This window comes from Malaya genurostris, chromosome 3 (genome assembly GCF_030247185.1).
Source record: "Malaya genurostris strain Urasoe2022 chromosome 3, Malgen_1.1, whole genome shotgun sequence".
In the NCBI taxonomy this organism is placed as follows: Eukaryota; Metazoa; Arthropoda; class Insecta; order Diptera; family Culicidae; genus Malaya; species Malaya genurostris.
Window position 1 is genome coordinate 129,791,300 of NC_080572.1, and position 20,054 is coordinate 129,811,353.

At 37.7% G+C, this 20,054-nt stretch overlaps 1 protein-coding gene across 8 annotated transcripts in view; it reads left to right on the forward strand.

Annotated features, from left to right (window-relative positions):
* The window catches only part of LOC131437262 (zinc finger protein OZF-like), a 320,204-nt gene that overhangs the window by 121,336 nt on the left and 178,814 nt on the right, over positions 1–20,054 (forward strand). The window lies entirely within an intron of this gene.

Genomic DNA, 20,054 nt, shown 5'->3' on the forward strand with positions numbered 1-20,054 from the left:
GTAGGGAAATATCCTCAGTTTACGGCAAATCAAGAACAGTTTGCTTAGATTTGTGTACTTTTCGCTGTGTGAAATTCACACTAATCGAGATCAAGTAAAGCCTTTTTTGCAAAAAATGTTTTAGAGTTTAATGTCGTAGAGAATTACGCAATTTGACTCTTCTGAATGCTGGAAACGAATCCCTACAGTATATTGATAGTTTCTTTCAATAAATTATGCAAATCCGAAATGAAATAATCGACAATAAAATTCTGTATGCGGCTATTTTTATAGCCGTTAGGACCGCCCATTAGTGAAAAAGCTACAAACGGAAATCTCTTAACAAAAATTCAATCAGTTTGGATTCTATCGCCCCTGCGAGCAGATGTGTTTTGTGTCGTCTGCACAGCTAGTTTCGCTTTCGACAAGAGCGATTACGTCACAGCTGCCAGTCATTAGCATTGGGAAAAAAACAACGGTGGAGAGCATTGCACAATATCAGCTGTTCTAATGGCAAATCAAGAACAGTTTGCTTAGATTTGTGCACTTTTCGCTGTGTGAAATTCACAGTAATCGAGATCAAATGAAGCGTTCTTTGTTTTTGCGAAAAATGTGAAAAAGGGGAATGCGTACATAATTCATACAATTGATATTCGGAAGTGTTAAGGAACATGTCAGTTGTTTTCGTATTCACGACATCCAGTTATGTCTCTGACATTACCCACCCGCCTTTTTCATTTCATAGTTATTGTTTGCTTTAGTTGCTTTATTTGGGCACATATTTGGCTTCTCTTTAGTATCATTTACTTCGTTATTTCTTTCATTATTTATGCGGGTTGATATTTCAATGTTGCATCCATTCTTATCTGCAGAACGCATCCCATGAGGCTCAGTTGCGTGTACCTTTTCTTTTCCTGTTACTGGTATATTTGCTACATTAATGCGCTCGTTTGGCACACTTAGGCATATGTACTCGAAATTCTGAGTGACATAAATTGTGTATATCTTTGCTCGGCTCCAATGATTCCAGGAACACACAAATCTTTTACTATATAAAATCTAACTCTGTAATGAGTTTTTCCAATCACCAACGTGACTTTTACTGACCCAATAGTCTGTGATTGAGTTCCATCAAAGCCTGCAATGTATAAATTATCTTTAAAGTTTATTTTCTCTGATCCAATTTTCGCGACAGTATCCCATCTCATTACGTTATAAAACGCTCCAGTATTGAGCAAATACTTATTTTTTTCGTTAGGTCTGTTTGCAGCAGCAACTTTTACAAATAACTGATTGTTTTTAGCACAATCTATTTTTAACATTTCGCGAGGCGGCATACCTTGTTGACATTGCCTCGTGTAATTTTTTGTCGTTTCTGTACATTGCGTACCCTGTGGACTAAGCTTGGTTTGATCATTCGCTTGGTATTTTTACTGTACCTTGACATTGTTAGCTGCTCCGTATTTTGCGACTCTATTCTCCTGTTTCTGATGAGCTTCATATGATTCTGTATTTGGTTCAAAGGTTAGAGGTATTTTCCTTAAGCATATCCAACCTTGGTTATTGTGTATGCTAGTCACATACTTATTCATAAATCTTATTCCCAAAATACCTATTGGAGTCAAATTTTCCACTACGTCAAACTTCGTTTGGAAAATTCTTCCTTCGATGATGAAGTTTAGTTCTACGGTACCTAATGTTTTTCTAATAGTACCTGTTACCCCGGAATATTCTATGACTTCGTTTTCATTAATTTCATATGCTCCCCTGTACTCTGCGCTTCGTCTACTTATCATGTTGCCAGATGCTTTAGTGTCTACCAGCTACTGCATATCGTTATTTGGTTCGTTAGCCGATCTCAATAACATCATAAATTCGTTGTGTGTTGTCTTATGTAATTTGATTCATATCCCTTCTTTGCGTTTTTTGCTGTCATTTTCTTCATTTTCATGTTCACATCACTCTTCATTGGTTTTCTATTAGCATCATTGTTATTCTCCCCGTATCAATCATAATTTTGCATTTGACATGGTTACTTGACTAAATATGCATTCGGGTTTCTAGGTGCTGCATATCTCATTTGATCAGGCATATTCCTAGTCCTGATTTCATTATCATATCTTCGAAATATTTTTTTATTATCGTAAGTCATGCAATTCACCCATAACTGTACTTCATTATTTTCGTGGTGTTTTCTATCACGCCCATTAATTTCCTCACGAATATTAAGATTGTATCTATTAGGTGGTTTTCTATTATCATACCGATTTATTAAATCGTATTTTTGCTGATAATCATTACCTTTCGTTAGTTCTAAAATTTTGATTCCCCATAAGAACTCTATAGCCCAGCTCTTTTGCCTGAAGTCTGTGTTCAAGTATTTCGATATGTTTTCGTTCTATATCAATTTCTTCTAAATACTCCAGTAACTAATACAATGTCTTTTTTTTTATGGCCTTGTGCCATTCGTTTCAATTCGGCGTTGTATAAGCCCGCTAAGCAATGTAGTCTTAGATTGACTTCCATTGGCGATTCCCGAGCAAAGCACTCTTCATTGTAATTGTCCAACTGCTTATTAATTCTCATTATGCGCTTTTTGTATTTTCCGAATGATTCATTGGGTTCTTGCTGCAAAGTCTCTATTTTTAAAACGACGTCTTCGATTCTTTCGATTTCTCCAAATTCGCGAATAAGATTTTCTTTGATTTTAGGCCAATTTTCGGTATTTATGGGCAGTAATCTAGCTGCCGCTTTTTTTCAACAATGAAACGTAGATAAGATCGTCTCTAGATTTCTCTTCTGGGAATTGTTTTTCGAAATCTTCAATATGATAGATGAACGCATCTAATTGTTAGGTAGTTCCATCGAACTCTGGAATGCACTGCAGTGCTTCCGCTTTAGGGAATTGAAAGTCCATGCTTGTTTGAATTTGATTCTTGTATTACGATATCTATGTATTACCCGAATAGCCTATATTGTCGCGCAGTCCGAGCGGCGTGCGTCGAGGATTAGAGGGGTGTTTCTTTTTCACAATTAAAAAACCATTTGTTTCTTCTGTTCCCCTTTAAACTTTTATTTACTTCTGTTTCTTCACAATTAACAGCACGGTTCTGTTTTCATGCCCTTACACAAGGGCATCAAACTCTTCTCAAAAAATCGTTATTATTCGTTATCTTTTTTCGGTAACACTAAAGTGGACCTACGCTTCTTGTGCTGTATGTTTTGTTTACAAAAAAATAGCTATTATTCCTCAGTAAATGTTTCTTCTTCCACTTGCTACCATCAAGCTATGTGCTTACAGATCCAGTATTTACTTTTATTTATCACTATTCAAAAAACTGCTATCATGCTTTTCTGTCAGCCATATTTAGCGGATTCTTTTCTTATCACTATGCAAAACTGTTTTTTGGTTTTTTTATATCAGCCACATTTAGTGGATTCCTTTCTTACAACGATATTGTAAACGGAATAGCACCACTTGGAAACGATTATTAACACGAGAGCTCTTTGAGACGGATTAACTTGTCTACGGGCCGACGCCCGAGACTAACGGATATTTTCCGCGAACTCTCCAAAACTGACTAGCCTGCCTACTCTTCCCAACTGTGGGTTTTTAAACTGCTTCGGGTGAAGCCCAAAGATTTTGTACAAGCTGAGCTTGCGACCTTAAGTAGAAAGTTCATCCGACTTTCTCCCGAAGTTCTACCAAAAATGCCGAGAGCCGCGAACCGAAACCACTGTCACTATGTCAATGACAGGGACCGGTGCCCCTGAAAAGATATTATTATTTTTTGTTTGTTGCTGCTCGTTGCGGCTACGCTGACGTGAAGGTTTGCCTGAAAGGGGACGAATTTTTCCTTCACGGCTGGGTTGCTATTCTTGCAGTGCTGCAAGTTCAATGAGATTCAATGAAAGACTTTGGTGAGCACGCTGCACGGGCATCTCAAGGGTTTAGAAACTCGCAGTTATAAGAATGCCAAGCCACAATTGTTGATTGGTCTCCGAGATTTGTCGCTGGCTGTGCGCTGAAAGTTAAAGAAGGTGATGATGGATCCATAGCAGTCAAATCTCGGTTAGGCTGGTCCGTGTATGGTAGCCTCTTTGGCACAAGAAAATCGTTTAATTTTCTCAACTTCCACGCTTGAGATTGTGAGAGTCTTAACGAAATGGTGCGGGACTACATTGCGTCGGAGGACTGTGGTGTAAGTTCAAAAATACTTTTGGAATCCGATAGCAATAAGCGAGCCAGCATGTTGCTCGAGCAAATAACCGTTCGAATCGGCAACCGTTTCACGACTGGGTTGCTATGGAGACACGATTACGTAGAGTTACCGGACAGTTATATGATGGCAATTCGACGACTGGAATGTTTGGAACGTCGTATTATTATGCACCGTAATGAAACGTTAAAGGAAAATATTCATCGTCAAATCGCTGGGTACCAACAAAAAGGTTACGTTTATTGTGCTTCGACTGAAGAGCTGAAATCCGCAGATCCAAGGCGTATCTGGTATCTTCCTCTCGGCGCGGTTACTAACCCCAACAAACCGGCAAAAGTAAGGGTAATATGGAACGCGGCGGCTAGAGTTAACGGTATTTCTTTAAACTCCGTCCTTTTATCGGGACCCGATCTTTTGACACCCTTGCCGGCAGTTTTGTTTCGATTTAGCAATATTCGGTGGCGATCTCGAGTGACATAAAAGAGATGTTCCATCAGCTTCGGATTAATGATCGCGACAAGCACTTCCAACGCTTCTTATGGCGCGAAAGCGCAGATAAAGAGCCAAAAGTATTTCTGATGGATGTCGCCACCTTCGGGGCTACTTGCTCGCCGCCATCTCCGCAATTTGTCAAAAACAAAAACGCGCTTGAGTTCACTGCCAAATTCCCACAAGCAGTACAAGGTATCATTCAAGGCCGACAAAAAGGATAATGTTGAAAACAGTAATGAACCTTTTTGATCCTTTGGGATTGTTGGCTACCTTTTTGGTCCACGAGAAATTTTTTTGCAAGATATATGGTGTACTGGAATAAAATGAGACGATTCAGTCAATGATAAACATTTCGAACGCTGGTTACGTTGGATAGATTTAATCAAACAAGTGAGTAACTTTAGAATTCCTCCATGCTACTTTCACGACGCAGTGCAATGCTGTACGACTCGTTGCAAGCACACGTGTTCGTGGATGCGAGTGAAGCTGCATACTCAGCTGCACTGTATTTTCGGATCAGACGTTCAGATGGAAGCTTTCAATGCAGTTTGGAGGCTGCGAAAACCAAGGTCGCTCCGTTAAAACACGTTACAATCACACGGTTAGTATTAATGGCTGCCTTGTTGGGTGCACGTTTGCTGTCATTTGTCATCGAAAAATATACAATTTCGGTTCGCAAATGGTTTTTTTGGACCGATTCTGCTACGGGATTATCGTGGATATGTTCCTATCATACTTCCTACGTCACACCGTGTAACGAACTTTTTAGTTGACCACTATCATCGTAAGTTCTTACACGGAAAGAAATGTGCCAAGAAATCGCGAGACAATGTCATTGATGCAAGGTACAGAAAGCACGGCCAGCTCTGCCAAGGATGGCTCCGTTACCAGCTGCTTGTTTGTCGCCCTATGTACGGCCGTTTGGTTTCGTGGGTCGGGACTATTTCGGGCCTATTTTGGTGAAACTCGGAAGATCTAATGCGGTACATGTTGAGGTAGCTGTACCGTACATACGTGCGGTACATGTAGAGGTAGCTTATGAGTTGTCTACACAGTTCTGTATCCCGTGCATACATCGGTTCGTATGTCGCCGGGGACCTCTCATAGAAATTTATTTCGATAATGGGAAAAATTTCGTGGGAGCCAATCGTCTTCGGCTTCCGAAACTCTCACTAACGCTCAAACTAAGTGGGTTTTCATACCCCCTTCTGTACCACACTGGGGAGGCTCCTAGGAGCGAATAATGAAATCTGTGAAAGCTGCTCTAATTAACCTTCCACAAGACCGTAAACTTGATGATGAATCCTTGCAAACGATGCTCGTGGAGGCAGAATATATAGTCAACAGTCTTCCTCTAACCTTCTTACCTCTTGATTCGGCGGAACATGATGCATTCACCCCTAACTATTTCCTCCTCAACAGTTCGAATGGCCTTAGGCAACCAGTTTCTACAACCACAGACAAACACTCCATTCGAAACTCTTGGGATTTGATTCAAAAAAATCTGGATTGTTTTTGGACCCGCTGTATACGTGAATATCTTCCGACTCTAACAAAGAGTACGAAATGGTTTGATGAGGTTCGGCCCGTTCAACCAGACGATTTGGTGGTGATCATTGATGAGTAGAAATAGTTGGATACGTGGGCGTGTACTGAGGGCGATTGCTAGTTCGGATGGTCGAGTCCGTCAGGTACTAGTTTAAACTTCTTCGGGAATATTCCGTCGTCCAGTGTCGAAGCTCGCCGTGTTAGACGTAGGCGAAGGTGGTAAAGATGAGTCATCCACCCATCCCTACGGGAGGGGGTATGTTGCCACGGAGGCAACACGGCTGAGCGAGGAAACGAACATTGACATTTCGGATAGCAAGGAGGAAGTTACTTCGAGCAAGCAGTGAGCGTAGTCTGATATAATACGAATTTAGTTGATTTTTCATACAATTAGATGGTAAGAAAATATTTGATACAGTTTATTTGCATAAATTATTTAACGAGTATAATAAATGGTTATTAGATTCTTTATGCCACTGATGCTCTTGCGTCAGTTTTATTTAATTACACTATTTTGTAAGTACTGGTTGAAGTAATTATTCTGGCATATTATAATTAAAATGATTTATTCCAATTTGAAGCGTAAATATACGTACAGCTATCAAAATAGTGTTTCATTCGGTTCTGTAGGAACATGAACTTGAAAGGTTGTTTTATGGAATCGCTTACGTAAAAGCTAAGGAAAAGCGCACATTTCATATCTTGGACGAATTTTTGTATATTTATTAAATTTTATAGTATAGGCTGTTGAATAAAGGCTCTTTTTTGAAAACGCGAAATTTTTGAAAACGCGAAAAATCGCCTACCATACTGAAAAAAAGATACGTGTCGAATATTGCGAGTTCTTTACCGAAAAAAAATTGTGGGTGGCTGATTTTGCGTGGAATGCCCCATATATATATATATATATATATATATATATATATATATATATATATATATATATATATATATATATATATATATATATATATATATATATATATATATATATATATATATATATATATATATATATATATATATATATATATATATATATATATATATATGAATATATATACACTAAACGTACCATGTCGGTTTCCAATCAAAACCGCTCACTCCAAACACTTTTTAAACAAATGTTGATTTTTGGTGGTGTTGCTAACTGTAGGGGCAGTCTTTATTACATTCCTGCAGCGGAATTTGACCTTCTGTTTCAACAGACTTCGCAGCCGATTCTGAGAGTACAGAACCATTGCATGGCTGGTGCTACGATTCTACTGACACTACGAATCCTTCCAGGTCGGGGTTCGAACATACTACAACTGGTTTGTAAGACCAGTGAATTACTAAATAATTAATGCTCTCCAACATAGAACGAGACACGAGGGGCATTAGATATCACTGCATCGAAAATGCGTGTTGATTAAAACACTTCTGAAATGTACCATTAGAATATTCATAAGCAATGATTTGTGATCGTTTGTAAGAAATTTGTTTCACTATTCGATTATCTGCTGTTTTATGCTGCGTTTGGCTAATTGATAACGTCTGCGACTAGTAGCGCAGTAACTCGTATGAACTGTAAATTCGTCAATATATAGGCGTTAGTTCATGTAAGATCAATTCAATCTTGTGACTCAAAAGTAGAATCAAATCAAGCCTATTGTGTTGTGTTGTTGAGGTTTAACTAGAGATGTCAGAATGTCGATCGATTAATCGAGTAATCAAACCCTAAAGTAACCCTGGTGGGTAGGTAATGTCATAAACCTAACTGGATGACGTGAATACGAATAAACCTGACATGCTTTTTCCACACTTCCGAATATCTATAATCGTACGTACTAGTTGATTGATTATGTGAGTTTTGTAAACTTTCATTGTCTCACTTGCAAAATTGTAACGGTATAAGCCGGAACACGCGAGAGCAACAAATTACAGGGTTGTGTAGGAGACAAGACCGATTATATAATCGTAATCAGCCTTGTCCTCTACACAACCCTGTAATTTATTGCTACAATGTTCAATTTCATTCACATATTATTTCAAATTTGAAAAATCCACTACAAATCGTTTGTGGTCATATATGATTTCTAAAATTATGTTAGGAATTAATATGACAATAATTTCAATAATTTACTTGTCAAACCCGTCTCAAAAATACAAATGAATAAAGCGATTCGAAAGACTATTTACAAACCGAAAGCCGCTATCTTGGATTTTAAAAATTCTGCAACTATAAATTATTGATATTCACTGGCCTGAGTGAATTATCGATAATCACTTGAGCTTGAGTGACCACCCGGGTTGCTACTCCGTTACTGATCGGGACTAGCTGAAATTGTGCAGAGAATTTTTAGATGGTGAGACCTTGGACTACCAAACTATCCATCATTAATAACCCCATAATTCATTGATTAGTACCGGGGCTGGTCAGCCCCGAATGTAGAACGCCTAAGAAACGGGTAGGGATGTTAGTCCAACACTTCTTGCTAGACTCGTAATATACTACTGTGCCCTCCACAAGTGTTACTAGAGAAGGATATTTAATAGTACAACTTTCAGTAATGATACATTTTCCCGCGACTCAGTATGTTCCGCTTCAAAGATACTTTAATGTACTACAAAACTCATAATCTTCCCGGCCGCAAGGTACCGAAAAAAAATTATTTACCTACTTTAAATCTGGAGTGTGATACGTTATCAGAAGCTAGGTGATCCAACATATATATGTAATCGAAGAAACAATCTACATTATCTCTGTTATTATATTTTAGTTTTAAGCGATCTTCGCGATAGTTGAATCTTATCATTCAATTGATATTCTTGAAAGACATGCAATAGCATGGATGAAGAAAAAAATAGTGAAAACTTTTTCCTCATAAGTTACATGGAAATAGATTAGAAATCGTTTTGTCGTATAGTTAAGAGAAAATATTGAAAAAAAAACTGGTCGTTGAATGGAGAGATAATTAGTAAATTAGAGCAACAAGATATAAAACGTTAAACGAATCTGACAACTGAAGGAAAAATTAAACTCTGGCAATTGTTGCCTTTTACGACATGGAAGCAGGAACCCAGTTAATCTTTTCTTGGTTGAGTTTTCTTCCCGCCGGAATATCAGCTTCTAGGGGGCTGTCCATAAAAGACGTCACACTTTTTTGACGATTTTTTACTCCCCTTCCCCCCTTTGTCACAAATTGTCACAGAAGCAAAAACCCCCCACCACCCCTATGTCACATGTCACGAATTCAAAATAAATAAAATTCATCTCAATACATTCTCAATATGTATGACAAACCATACAAATATGAGGGAAAAATCGATATAGATATATTATTGTTTTAGGTAAAGAATAATATTTCCTTAGTGTAGCATACAGGGCTGAGAAAATCAAGACCAAAACCTCATCAAAACGAGATCACTGCAAGAGAATCTCTTCATGATCAGTTGATCAGTGAAATTTAAATCACATCGATCAATATCGGTACTGATCTTCCGTCACACAATCGGTAGTGATTTTGAGCTAAAATGATTCTTGATTTATGTAAGTTCAATCATTAGATGATTCGATAAGCTTTGATGTTGGTGGAGGAAAATCACAACTTAAGTTAAACCGTTTGAAGGCATCTTTTTCGTTTTTACTCATATTTGGCAAAATTTATTAATTTCGCTAATTTACTCGCTCCTCCGTGCACTTTTGCTGATCACAACAGAAATGATATCCTGCATCACTCATTTCCGAATTTACAAGAAGAAGCTTTTACATCAACAAATACACGTTTTCCTATAAAATGTAAACGTTTATTGTGGAGATTTTTTCAGGAAATAGGGCAAAGCAGTAATATAATAAGGTATTTCAAAAATGCGCTCATTGAAAATATTGGACGTCATATTCCAAAAACCTACCCCCCTCCCCCCTGTCACAAAAGGTCACGTTTTATGAAACACCCCCCTCCCCATTGCGGCGTGACGTCTTTTATGGACAGCCCCTAGGTTGATCCTGTCCTATAATTCCTTCAAATCTTCATGATGAATATGGAAATATTTTTCGCTTTTAACCAAGAGTTAGTACACATAACTGAAACGAAATGAAACAAATCAATAATATATTCCACTCCAGTTTGCATAAACATTCAACCTAATCTACACTATTTTTTTAACAATTTTTATTCAGGCCAATTTGCGTATAGTTTTACGTGGCCGATTTACCCAGGTTTTTGTTACATAAAATGTTTTTTTTATTGTTGGATCTCGTTGTCACCCTTCTTCTAGGGGGAGAGGAGCTTCCATTTCCTTCTAGCGAAGATTGGAGGTCATTTTGTCTGTTGCTCATATCATCCATTGCTACATCGTTGGAGTTGTGAGCGGTTTCTATTTCCTTGTTTTCATTGTTGATCGCAGTCTTGGGTTCATTTGCAGTTGCTGTAGATGCGCTTTGTACATTGATTGCAGTTGATGGTTGGTTAGAAGGTGAAGGTGTTTTTGAAACAGGAGCACTGCATTCACTAGTTTCCGTTGTTGAGCGGTTGTCCTTGTTTTTGTTTGTTTTGTTTGTTTTCACTGTTTCAGTGCAAGGTTTGTCGTAGTGTGCAGGTTGTTCACAAAATTGACATGTAACCAATTGATTTTCATACGTAATCAACGTTTTACACGGATGTATCCCGTCTTGATCACAAATGATGTAAGATGGAATTGCTTTACGTAGTTGCATACGTACCACTCGCATGCCATTCCGGATACCCGGGAAAAAATTCTGCCATACTTCCCTTTCGATGGAAAGAACTTCACCGTACTGCGACATACTTTCCCGAACATACCCATCGCTGGTCTGCGGGGGAAGGTCATGCACGCGTACTTCTATGGCATTGTCCACCATGTACACAGGGAATTTATATTTGACATTGTCATGATCAATACTGTGCACCCAGTTATTAACCGAAGCAAATGCAATAGCATCTTTTTCACGTTTGAACATAATGTACACACAGTTAGACGCCTTGTTGAATTGAATCTCACTTACATCATTAACGTTTAGATGCTTTCGTTCCTTAAGCAAGATTTCAATTTCGGTTGCTGCTGGACTAACTTTGCAGCGCTTGAAATCAATACAAATTGAATTGTAGACCAAGTCAATACAAATTGAACTGCAGGCCATGTTTCAGGTTTTGTTAAATCGTATTTGCCCATTTCGTACACTCTATTGTTCAATGCACTGTATTGTCTTTGTTTCTGTCGTCGCGACCGTAAGAAATTTTCGACTGTGTCGGATGCGATGCTAAGTACTACAAGCAGAAAACGATATTATGAAAATTTCAACGATATTTTACCTTTATATCTTTATCATATATTTTTGTCGTGAATACGACTTACTTTACTGTGGGGCGTTTCTTTTTTAAATTTACCCCGTAAGAGATTGATAAGTTTTTGATCGTTAATATCTCTTGTTGTATCTAACGTATCGACATATTGTTTGCTACATGCCATCGGAAATAAGATCACAAATTTATGATAAAATTTTCAGTTATGTGACATTATTTCAAATAATTCAAAGTTAAACTTTTCTGGAATGTTGGATGTCAACGAGTATCAAAGAGGAAAGCACAGACGCCTTTCTCGTATTTTGAAAGGTCGTAGCTCTGTGATCTGTGGAACTTGAACGTGTATTGCAACAACATTTAAGTAATTTAATAGTACACTACTGAAAAACCTGTTTGATTTGACCCATTTCAGGACCAGCCAATCAGAACACGTTCTAAGGAAGAGAATAAACTATCTGCTGCTTCATCGATATAAAAGAAGAATGTTTCACCTTTTTCTACATTTGTTGAGCAATACTTGCCGAAGCGAGACACGGCCTACGGGAGAGCAGCATCGAAGACCTCACCGCGCCGAATTGCGAAATTGTGCTGCAGCCAAAAGCCTGCCACAGTGGAACTCGTGAGTCGTCATCAGGGTTTCCAGATATACAGATTTTTCAGTATTTCACTGATTTTCAAGTACATTGGAAAAATATACTAGATTTTATACGGACTGGTACTAATTTTACAGATTTTCGGGGTTTTCCATCAATATAAGTAATGTTACAGAAAGGGTTTGCTGCTTTTCATACCCTCATGCAAAATATATATGCAATATCGTAATGAATGACGCCTTATAAAGTCATGAAAATTGGAATTCCATTAAAAAGCGTTATGGAAATGATAGAGGAACGTGATCAATCTATTCGAGAATCGGACCGACTTCGGCCAACAAATTGCGTTGGGTTAAATCATTGAGCTAATTAACTGTTGAGCTTTCAAAACGCATCCAAAGTGTACCAACTCTGTGTATTCTGCACATTCAATACACTCATGTGCCTCGTTCTCTCCGCTCGACAGATTTTTGCATATTCTATATATTAATTATGTAATTAACACTGAAAACTGTGTCAGACTTTTTCAACAAACAATAAGATAAACATTTACACCATAATTTTTTATATACTTTCCTCCACCATTCAATGATGAAACTTTCGTTTTCGACCAGATACAGTTCACAGATAGAGATGATTTGCTGTAGATTAAACTACATTTGTTCGTATTAAATTATAAAAATACGTTTAAATTTGAAAAAGTCGCCCTTACATACATTACGCAATAGCTGATATGAAAAACAGGTAATTAATATAATATAACAGATCGGCTGAAAAGTTCGTATCGTTTCTATGAGAGGGCGCCACTAGAATTAAATCCATACCATTTTCGGTTAGTGCCAACCTTCAAAAGATACGTGTATAAATTTGACAGCTCTCTGATTATTAGTTTGTGAGATATTGCATTTTGAGTGAAGCTACTTTTGTTATTGTGAAAAAAATGAAAAAAAAGGAATTTCGTGTGTTGATGAAACACTACTTTTCGATGAAAAAAAGTGCCGCCGATACCGAAAAATGGCTTGATGAGTGTTATATAGACTCTGCACCGGGCGAAGCAACAATTCGTAAGTGGTTTGCCAAATTTCGTACTGGTCATATGAGTACCGAAGACGATGAACGCAGTGGACGTCCAAAAGAGGCTGTTACCGATGAAAACGTGAAAAAAAATCCACAAAATGATTTTCAATGACCGTAAAGTCAAGTTGATCGAGATAGCTGACACCCTAAAGAAATCAAAGGAACGTGTTGGACATATTATTCACGAATATTTGGATATGAGAAAGCTTTGTGCAAAATGGGTGCCGCGTGAGCTCACAATCGATCAAAAACAACAACGAAAAACCATGCTGAAATTGAACGAATTGGGCTTCGAATTGCTCCCTCATCCACCGAATTCTCCTGATTTGGCCCCCAGTGACTTTTTCCTGTTCTCAGACCTCAAGAGAATGCTCGCTGGTAAAAATTTAGAAGCAATGAAGAGGTAATCGCTGAAACTGAGGCCTATTTTGAGGCAAAGGACAAATCGTACTACAAAAACGGTATCGAAAAGTTGGAAGATCGCTATAATCGCTGTATCGCCTCTGATGGCAATTATGTTGAATAATAAAAACGAATTTTGGCAAAAAAATGTGTGTTTCTATTAAACGATACGAACTTTTCAGCCGAACTGTTAAAAAGAAAGAAAGAATTTTACCTACTACTTGAATACCACGTTAAGCATTTGTGATCGCTGTCGTAGGCGGGCTTATAAGGAAAGACATATGTCGGAAACAGAATGGCAGTCAACACCGGAACCACAACCATCCACATAGCAATACGATTTAGAGGAAGTACCTACAGCAGCTTCAATCAACTCAGCATTTTCTGAAGCATCAGTCACGGCGGAATATTCAAGAGCACACAACATTGATCTCTTCAACAAGGGCATCGCAGCAATCAACGTGTTTCCGATATCAACGAAGAAAACCCGGAATGTTAATTATCCTCGAGAAAAATGTTTGGATATTTCAAGAGGTATAAAAAAGCAAATATTCGGGTTCCCGGCGGATGAAGAAGATCCAGAATTACTCAAAACGAAAGCAGCAGAGTTGGATGAAGTGATTACTAAAATGATAGAGCAGTTTAGTAAGCCTGATTGCACTAGGAATGAAAAAGTGCGTTTGTTGTCAGTCTTGCCAAACTCGTGGTCAAAGGAGAAAATAGCCACCCAATTCAAGGCGAATAAATACATTGTGTCGGAGGCAAGAGAATCAACGGACGAAAAAAAGCCAAGAAACAAACGGGACGCAGCAGGAACGAACCGATAGAAAACGAGGTGCTTCAATATTGCAACAGCGATGACGTCAGCAGAGTAATGCCGGGATCAAGAGATTGCGCCGCAGTCAAAATAAATGGTAAGTGTGAACGCAAACAAAAACGTTTTCTTTATTCATCATTGAAAGAAATTTATTTGGGTTATAGGAAGGAATTTCCAAATCGAAATATAGGATTTAGTACATTTGCAGCATTAAGACCAAAACACTGCAAGTTGCTTGGAAGTTCTGGTTCACATAACATATGTGTTTGCACAATCCATGAAAATGTTTCAATAATGATTCATGCTGTTGAAAAATGAAAGTATTATGATAAGAATTATTATTTAAAAAAGCTATTATGTGGCTCATCAAAAAGATCCTGCTACCTCCGTGAATGCAAAAGTTGTCCAGCGATCTGGAGAGAAGCGTTTTAGATAATTTCGAGGAATTCAGTACCAGTAGAAGAATTTTCAGCATATTTTTGTGTAAAATTAAAAAAACTTGTGACTCATGATTTTATTAAAAATCAGCAATCAGATATTCTTAAAAAGGCAAAATCTAATTTAAAGACAGGAGAAATTGCAATTATTTGTGATTTTCCAGAAAATTTTTCATTTGTGCTTCAGGATGCTGTTCTAAGCCACTATTAGAGCAATGATCAAGCAATCATTCATCCGTTTGAAATTTTTTATAGAGAATCAGAAAAGCTTAAAATTTAAAATTTCATTGTGATTTCAGAAGTGCTTAAACACGATATCATCGTTCAAGTGTTTATTTCACACTTAATGTCATTTTTTGAAAGACAAAATTCAAATTAAAAAAGCAATATTTATGTCTGACGGAGCTGCCTCGCAGTACAAAAACAGAAAAAAATTTGCAAGTCTCTGTAAATTTAAATCAAGGTTTAACATTGATGCTGAGTGGCATTTTTTCTGCAACTTCTCATAGTAAAGGACCATGTGATGCACTCGGGGGTAGTTTGAAGCGAATAACACGACATGAAAGCTTGGATAAACTACATGAACACCCAATCACAACTGCAAAACAATTATATGAAAGGGCAGAGCAGAGACGTCGAGATGCATTCACGACCATGTCTTTTTGTTACGTGTCACAAGAAGAATATGAACGGGGTGTGACCGAGTGGAGTAGTGTTTATAAGGATACCAAAATGATTCCAGGCACACAGGAATACCATTCTTTCGTTCCGATTTTAGAAACCAAAATCGTCACAAGACTGTATTCGAATGACGATGCACGTAGTACTCATACAATTTTCAAAAACTTAAAACCTAAAATATAATTAAGAATTGCTCATGTACATGTAATAATTGTTGATATAGCAAGCAAATAAACAATTCATGGAAATATAAAAAATGGTGTTTTAATTAAATATCCAAGTATCCCAAGAACAGCTACTTTTAGAAGAAAGGATATCGTGAACAAATTTATTGCCGTTAACCTGTAGAATCATATTCTACTGTTTCAATTTTTCAACGAGAACTTGAAATTTCGAATATATTTTTATTATATTGTTTTAGCTGTAACTTCTTCATTTTTTAAAAGGCACTTATGGAAATCTGGAGGTTTTAAAAAGAGCTTTAATGTAAAATTATCAAAAAAAATTCGAAACCCTGATTTTATTCAATTTATTTTATTGGTTCGTTTTGAAATTATTGAAAAAAAAATCAAATATTTTTTTCAGTGTATATTTTTTTAGAGCGCCCTATTGATTCCATACAACTTCTTCCTGGACGTCATTTTTGTACGATTAACGGTTTCCGAATTACAACGAGAAGAACTTGATAATTTGCATGCACCCGTAAATTGTTTTAGCTGTAACTTCTTTATTTTTCAAAAGGCATGGAGCCATCAATCTGTAATTTTAATAACAGCTTAAAAATAAAAATGATCAAAAAAAGAAAATATAAAACCCTGATTTTTTTTATTTAACTTTTTCCTATTATTTTGTAATTATTGAGAAGAAAATCCAAATTTTTTTTCAGTGTATATTTTTTTAGAGTGCCCAACTGATTTCCTAGAACTTCTTCCTGAACGCCATTTTTGTTTAATTAACGGTTTCCGAGTTACAACGATTTGAAAAAGGCAATTTTTGTGAAATGCAAAAATACATACGCCCTTTTTAAGAATCAGTCGTGAGTCGGCTTGACCTATTCATTGGTTCAAAACTTATGGTTTGCATACTGAAGTCATGTGCAAAGTTTCATCCAAATCGGAGAAGGTCGATTCTGATTTTGTCACTTTTACGTCTACACATTCCTGGAATTGCTCATTAATAATATATCTACCTACTTATAACTATCTCTAACCTAATACGTACAAATTTTGAATTATTTTTATTACAGAGATTGAGCTCCTTCAAATTTCGTGCAGTATTGTTCGAACTTTTGTTCGAGTATATCCAGGGAGGCCATCTCATGTACTTCACTAGTCCTTGTCCAAGGAGGTAGATTTCGAATCATCTTTAAGATCTTACTTTGAATGCGCTGAAGCCTAAGTTTGAGCGTTCGTGCAAGGAAGGATCTATCCCCCGGTTTCAAAACTGGTATAACTTTAGCTAACTTCCACTTTGAAGGGAAGTAACCAAGCTCCCAGCACCTGTTAAAAATTTTAGCTAAGAAAACAAATGAGCAAATACTCAAATGTTTCAGCTCACTGTTGAATGTGTTGTCGAAACCGGGGGCCTTCATATTTTTGGATTTTTTTCACAATAGCCATCAGCTCATTCGCAGTGACTCTACTTTCCTCCGGAACCAAGCTGTCTGATTGGTCAACCTCAGCTACGCTATCAGCAACGGCTCTTTCATGTGGACTAATAATGTTTAGAACTAAATTGTGAGAACACACAAACTGGTGGCCTGGCACATTTGCCTTCTCTACTGGTGCGATTAAAGGTATTTCTTCAGCTGCGTTCTGGGGTGACATCAGAGGAAGAATAGGCTTCGGTTTTTTCTTAAGCACCTTCGGCTTTGAATGTGGGAGAATTTCTCGAAGCTTTTGCTGGAAGTTTCTGTTGCGAAACTCAGATATCCTTTCCTGGATTATCCTTGTAAAGTTTGATGAAGAAAAAGGTGAAACATTCATCTTTTATATCAATGAAGCGGTATATATTGTGTTCTCTTCCTTAGAACGTGTTCTGATTTTGTGGTCCTGAAATAAGTCAAATCAAACAGGTTTACCAAAAGTGTACTATTGAAACACTTCAATGCGAATGCAAATAATATTTCCCTTTTCAGCCTGAAGATTTGATAGAATTGTAGGACAGGATCAGCCTAGAGGCTGATATTCCGGCGGGAAGAAAACTCAACCAAGAATAGAGTAACTGGGTTTCTGCCTCGATATCGTAAAAAGCAACAATTGCCGGAGATTAATTTTTCCTGTAGTTGTTTTGTGAAACATCCAGATATTTTTGAAGCGGAACATACTGAGTCGCGGGCAAATGTATCATTACTGAAAGTTGTACTATTAAATATCCTTCTCTTGTAACACTCGTGGAGTGCGCAGTAGTTTATTACGAGTCTAGCAAGAAGTGTTGGACTAACATCCCTATCCGTTCCTTAGGCGATTATCATTCGGGGCTGGCCAGCCCCGGTACTAATCAATCAATTCTGGGATTATCAATGATGTATGATTTTCAGCTAGTGCGATCAGTACCGGAGTAGCAACCCGGGTGGTCACTCAAGCTCAAGTGAATATCGATAATTCACTCAGGCCAGTGAATATCAATAATTTATAGTTGCAGAATTTTTAAAATCCAAAATAGCGGCTTTCGGTTTGTAAATAGTCTTTGAATCGCTTTATGATTTGTATTTTTGAGACGAGTTTGACATGTAAATTATTGAAATTAATGTCATATTAATTCCTAACATAAATTTGGAAATCATATATGACCACAAACAATTTGTAGTGGATTTTTCAAATTTGAAATAATATGTGAATGAAATTGAACATTGTAGCAATAAATTACAGGGTTGTGTAGAGGACAAGGCTGATCACGATTATATAATCGGTCTTGTCTCCTACACAACCCTATAATTTGTTGCTCTCGTGTGTTTCGGCTTATACCGTTACGATTCTGCAAGTGAGACAATGAAAGTTTACAAAACTCACATAGTCAATCAGCTAGTACGTGCGATTTTAGATATTCGGAAGTGTGGAAAAAGCATGTCAGGTTTATTCGTATTCACGTCATCCAGTTAGGTTTATGACATTACCCACCCAACAGGGTTATAGTTTGATTACTCGATTAATCGATCGACTTTCCGAAATCTCTAGTTTAACCTCAACAACACAATAGGCTTGATTTGATTATACTCTTGAGTCACAAGATTGAATTGATCTTACATGAAATAACGCCTATATATGACGAATTTACAATTTATACGAGTTACTGCGCTACTACTCGCATACGTTATCAATTAGCCAAACGCAGCATAAAACAGCAGATAATCGAATAGTGAAACAATTTTCTTACAAACGATCACAAATCATTGCTTATGAATATTCTAATGGAACATTTCAGAAGTGTTTTAATCAGCACGCATTTTAGATGTAGTGATATCTAATGCCCCTCGTGTCTCGTTCTACTGTAGCCGACCCTTTACGATCCTTAAATAAGCATGCAGTTTAAAGCGCCACTTCTACTTGGGAAGACTATACGCCGCGATGTGTTTGCCCGGATGAGACTAAGGAGTTCTCGAAGAAGGTCAACTCAAAGATAATTCAAGATCGGTCAAGATAGGCATACCAAGAACCAGTATCCAACAGGCAGGTAGATGACCCTATTATCAGCCAGCAGCAATCATCAATACTTAATCACCTTCTGAAAAATAGCGGTAAGAGATTTACCCGTACCCAAAGTCATCATTATGGGCAACGCAGCTACTCGCCCCCAGATGGTGTAAGCTTCATCGAAGCTGAACTTATAGCACACGTTCGAATCCCACGAAGTGGAAGATGGCTAACAACGAAAACTTGACGAAGCGACACAAACGTACGAGAATGGACTAATTGATTCCCTAGCTACATCGGTAATATAAAATATATATCTTGAAAATCAAACAACATTTATTGAAGTGAAAATCAACGGGTTCTATTGCATATTGTATATTGGTTTCACGATTTCTATCTAGGCCTTTGCTCTATTCTTGTGCGAGCTTGCTTTCTCTCCCTACTTGTGCTCATTGACCATCTTGTGCTTTACTATTAGATGACGTCACTCCTTCTCTCGCTCGATCCCATGTGCTTCGCACCCGGGTGACAAATCGAATGGGTTGTGTGTGGTGTTCAAAGATGGTGTCACAAGAACATGATGGCCGACACACAACCCTAAACTTATGAACGCGTCCCTATCACTCGTATCGAAACGGGATTAATCTATCTCTGATACTCACCAGTGGATTCGGCTACTGCTGCTGATGGATGCTCTGATCGATCGTTGTTCGTTTGATGGTGGCGTTTTTGGACGATCGGGTGTGGGTGATCTCATCACCATGCAGATTTGAGGCGACGGTTGATGGTTCTAGGATACAGCCAGCGGTCAGTTGACGGCTTACTTCCGGCGATGTAACGTCGGCCGGGTGTAAAGTTCGCCGCACGCGT